Source organism: Labrus bergylta, chromosome 23 (assembly GCF_963930695.1).
Source record: "Labrus bergylta chromosome 23, fLabBer1.1, whole genome shotgun sequence".
Taxonomy (NCBI): domain Eukaryota; kingdom Metazoa; phylum Chordata; class Actinopteri; order Labriformes; family Labridae; genus Labrus; species Labrus bergylta.
The window spans coordinates 14,744,200-14,749,595 of record NC_089217.1 but is presented as its reverse complement, the minus strand read 5'-3'; the positions used below and the strand labels follow the sequence as shown (position 1 = coordinate 14,749,595).

The 5,396-nt window shown below is 37.9% G+C and overlaps 1 non-coding gene across 1 annotated transcript; it reads left to right on the top strand.

Moving 5' to 3' along the window:
* Nucleotides 1-2,569: 2,569 nt before the first annotated feature.
* trnal-uag (transfer RNA leucine (anticodon UAG)) lies at nucleotides 2,570-2,651 on the top strand. Its single transcript has one exon. It is a non-coding gene; the product is annotated as a tRNA-Leu (tRNA).
* The last annotated feature ends 2,745 nt before the right edge of the window (nucleotides 2,652-5,396 follow it).

The window sequence follows — 5,396 nt, the reverse complement described above, 5'->3', positions numbered from 1 at the left end:
TGAGGTATTTAATGATGTGCACTATTATTTGCCATACTATATATATTTTTAAAGTGATCATCTTTGTCTATTTTTCACCTGGGTTTAATGTTCCCCTCTGACAGCACAACTGGCCCCAGTTTGGCCGCCTCGGTAAAAATGGTCTACAACCGCCACTGGTTAAAGCCATAGACTGTCTGGTTAAAGAACTAAAAGAAAAGGAAATGTTTGCTTTTAACATGTTTATTTCTGATGTCAAGATGTGCATTTTAATATGGATGCTAATGGGACTTCCTTGACTTGTGCAGTCAGTCTCAAGTGGACACTTGAGGAACTGCAGTTTTTGCTTTTTTTTTCATTAGCAAATTATGTTCTATAAAGACTTTTGAGTTGCAGAATAATATTACATTCAATTTGTGGATTTATTAATTGTTTTAAATGTCAACTACAAAATATGATTAGAAAGAGAAACATATCAAGTATCTTATATACATAATATAAGCTCTAGAAGAAGTTCAGACTTTTTTAAATATATTGAAATGGCAGTTCAAATGAAAGGACTGAATATAAACTGAATTCTGAGTTAAATTGTTAACACTGAATAAACTTTGATGACTGAAAGACGTCATTGAAAGCGGTGGCGGTGTAAGTTTGAAAAGAGGGAGATGAACAGAGTCGGTGGAAATAGATTGATGTTTACTTAATTGTGTGAGATGTATTCGTTATCCTAAATGTTCTTTGCGTGAGTAAATCTGCTTGCATCACTGACGCCAAACTCAATCTGGGTCATCTGAGCTCAATCTGTGGGATTAATGTGAGAGTCACAGGGAAGCCTGTGCAGATGGGGAGAGTGAAGATGAAGTTTAAGAACCAACACAAAGGAAGTAAGATGTGAGACCAACATTGAAAAATAACATTCTGATAAACTGCAGTGATTTAATGAGGAATAAGCTATAGGAAGAAACCTGAATCTATTTGCTGTGTTTTAGCAAAACTGAAGACATGAACAGAAACTAAAGGCATACAGCGTTTGGTGAAAAGATAACAGTTTTAAAGGCTTACATTGGTGCAGGCATCATTTGACTTGAACAATGCATTGAAGAGGATTGCATGATGCAATATGTCTTCATTAATAGGATAAATTTGTTCATAATCCATCTGCTAGACATTACCAGATAAGGAGTTTGGAAAGCTCTTCCCACGAGGGACGCCCTGCTTTCAGCCTCATCTGGCTCCAACACTGAAGCTGCTTTTTTGAAGCATGATTCCCTCAGGTTAATCAAGACAACGTTGATGTCTTCTCCGGATGAACTGCAAGATAATTCCCAGAGCAGTCGCTGAGTCACTTCTTCTTCACCCTGTGTGAGTCATTTTCAAAGTGTACAGTGTGTGTAAGCCTGGATTAGGAACAACAACAGACGTACAGCAGAATGAAGCCCACATTTAGGGTGTTTATTTCCAGATAAGGGCACTTGAATAAAAATAGATGAATTTAGGCTTCAGTCCAAACACTTCTGTTTGGCTGCTAGCCTCTAACTCTCTTTTCTTTTCTTTTCTTTTCTTTTTTTTACCCATGTTTCCCTGTGTTTTTCAGGGTCATTTTCAGTCGTGTCTGTGCTGCCAGTGATTTTCATCATTTTCTTGTTAACGCGTGGACTGAATGTATTTATGTTCTGTTTTGGCTAAGACTTTGCCAGCTGACAGCTTGCCCTAGAAATCCATCATTAAATTTTAATTTCTAACTGCATCAGTTGGCAAGGTTGTTAAATATAACCGACATGTGATGCTCTCACTTTTTGGGTTCTGTAAGGAGAAAATGGCATGTTGCATTTTTGATATATTGCCTTTTTGAAATATAACAAAAGTTCACATATGTGCAGTTAATAATAGCATACAGCATATGAAAAAACTGGGTTACTTAAAGAGGACATATTATCCCCCTTCTCCACCTTTTCAAACAGTCCCCTGTGGTCTAAAAGAAACATCTGCTCTCTCAGAACGCTCCGTTTTGGTGTGTCTGTCTCTTTAAATGCAATGAGCCCCCCCCCCCCCCCCCCCCCCGTCTAAAAATGGCAGAGCTGCGAAAAAATATTGTTTTAGGCTGAGGTGGAGTCCATGGGTGGAGATACCAGGGGAGGGGAGGGGATTTTTTTTTTTTTTTTTACCAGAATCCCACTGTGACATCACAAGAAGAGCAAATTTGAAACAGAGCATTTTTCTCTGTGTCATAAGATTTATGCAGACCACAAACAAAGGACTCGATGGGTTTATTTCACATTTTGTGGGTCGGTAGAAACTCAGGTTACTCAAATATATGTTCAAAAACTCTGTGAAAGTTGATTTTTTACAATATGTCCCCTTTAATGATTTGTTCATCCAACTTTCATCATTGTGAGTGAACAATGCGTGAACAGCTGGGCGAAGCTGAGGAAGCTACAGGTGAATCACTATGTTCGCTCACAATAAAGTTACAGTCAAGTAATTTTCAGTTTGCCACAGATTATTGATTTATTTTTCATTGTATGTTCCTGCAACTGAGCAGAACCTGAAAACATAGGTATAGGCAGTGCACAGGTTACCCCATTGGACAGGTAGTGTGGCCGAGTGGTCCAAGGTGCTGGATTTAGGCTCCAGTCTCTCAGGAGGTGTGGGCTCAAATCCCACCACTGCCATTTGACGAGGAGATCCTTCTTTTCATTTGATGACCTGTTTACATGTTGGGAATTCTGAGTAACCGCCACGTTGATCTTTTAGATTCAAAACAAGATTATCTCTGTTAATTGAGGTTCCAGACATACTACAGAACCTACGGACATTTGAAAGGGTGATTTTTTCCCCTAGTGGGATTTTCTGGCACAACTTCCCCAGCTACCAAGGTGAATGAAGAGAGAAAGGCTAGAGGAGAACAAAAAGCTTCATCAACACTTGTAGTGTGAAGATCAACTTTAACAACTAATTAGACCGACGTGTTTCAGCTTGTGGTGTTCATCAGGCTCTGATGTTGAAAAGTTGTTTCCCAGTATCAGTGCAATGAACTATCAAACTCCCTCTCTGCCCAAACACTGCTGTTTGCACAAGAAAATAGTTTTGTCAGGATTGTTGCAGTCAACATTATTGGAGAGCCCAAAGCCAGTCTAAGTGTTGTTTGAAGACTCACCCACACTGAGACGAATTAAATATAAATGAGAAACCCATTTCATCAAAACATAAATGATTTACACGTTCTCTGGACAAATGCACCTGCAGTTGGGTCATAAATGATTTCACAGTTTCATTTTATAACCCATCAGAAAAAGGATCCTCATTGCCATTCAACCAGATAAGCCCGACTTCTGTAGCATTATTTATGAATGTAAATAAATGACCTAGACACTTAAAAATCTTTTCTCGTAATTGTTATTTGACATGTCGTTTCTCATTTTCAGTTTCACCATTTAGTGTGATTAATAAAAATGCCAAATGTTTGTCACAGTGAGTAACAAATGTGTGAATTCGAATGGAAAATATTTTTTTTATATAATACAATATTTGGCTTTTCCCTTTTCAACCCCACAAACTATCAAGTGCCAGTGAAGCTAAATAATAACAGAATAAATAATTGTGTGAGTCCGATACTGTAGTGAAATATAATGTTATCAAATCTAAAATTTTCATCAAGAATTTCAAAATAAAATCCAAGATGGCTCTTGCCTCTGAACTTTAATGTTGCTAGCTAGTTAGAAACCAGTGTTTCTTTTTAAGCTAACTTTTGATTCCATAAACATTATACATTTATTATGATTTGTTCTTGTCTGACTTACCCAGTTTCAGTATGTTTTTGTAGCCCTCATGTGACAGGTGAATGTTTTTGTATGCTAATCTAAGATGGGCACAGTAAAAGAAAAGAGGCCTATTTGTAAAAAAAATTAAAACATTTTTTAAAGTTAATACAAAAGTGCAAAAACCTGCAGTTCCGCGATTGTCCACTTGAGGCTGGCTGCAAAAGCCGCCAAAGTCACACACACACCCATTCTGAAATGCGAGTTTTTACAGCAGAAACAAACATGTTTACAGCCGAGTTCAAGGAACTGTTTAAGTCTGAAAAGCTACTGTCTACATTGGCACACACTGTACAGGGTATTTGTTTTTGCTGTATGTCTGTTATTGTTCCTAATCCAGGTTTACACTTACTGTACACTTAAGCTTTAGATTGAAAATGACTCACACTGGGTGATGAAGACTGTTTGGGTAATTATCTAGCAATTTCTCCTGAGAGGAGATCAAAGTTATTTGAATTACCATGAGAGAGTCATGCGGAAAAAGCAGCTTTAAAAAACAAAAACTCAGCTGTTTAGATAATATATGGTTAAGAGTTATTTATATTAAGGGGCGTGGCTTATCTGACTACTTGCCTAGGCAATTAGGTTGCCAGAAAGTTAGTTTGAGACAGCATTTCCAATATCACGATGGCCACCCATGAGCCATAAAAGTCCGCTTCAGAACCAATGGATGACGTCACTGAGACTACATCTATGTTTATATACAGCCTATGGTTACAAGGTAGAGGGTAATAGGGTATTACATGTTTTTCAAAATACACTAAAACATGTGTTTCTCTTTTGTCTCTTCCACATTTGTTTGAAAAGCGATCATGACTTTCACTCCAGACCGCTTTATGAGGGGTAAGGGCAACGCTATTCAAAGCCAATAGGAGTACATGATATCGTTTTCCAGCTTGTACTTTCATCCCAACAAAACCTTGTGCTGTGAGAATTCACAGGATCCTCACTGTTTGAAACTGTAAACAATATGATTCCAGATTGTAGATAAAACACCAAATAAGAGCTCAGATTGTGGAAGCATGGCACTCCCACAATCCAAACAGAAACTTCAGACATGCTCACACTGTTGAGGTAGAGGTGTGGCCCACAGGGGAAGCCAAGAAAAATGTGTTTCTTGTCTCACAAAAGAGTAAGTTAAGACCAGTGGGAGGGAGTGCTGAGGGGAAACAATGATCCATGAGGGGGAAAAAAGAGATAAGAACCTACGCACGTCTTTAGTTTGATCAACTTTAGTGATACCTTTCCCAATTCTTCTCAAGGAGACTGTTAAAAAAACAGTTTCTAATTTTTATTAAATGAATTCATAAAAATTTGATGGAAATTTTGTGGCATTTCAACTTGATATTTCTCTAGTCTTCAATCTATAAACAAAATATAACCAAACTTGCAACTTGCACTGTGCCACAGCTTTAAAAACACAAATAGGTTTGATTCCCTTTGGGTGCCAGATTTCTGTATAATCACAGGTTTTAAAAACACTAAAAGTGTAGAAAATTAACAGCTTACTGCGTCAATCGTAGAGCTGTTCTTTATGGAGCAGGGCCAGTGCATGAGACACTGTCCCACCCCGTCTAAGCTAAGCAAGACACTCTCTAA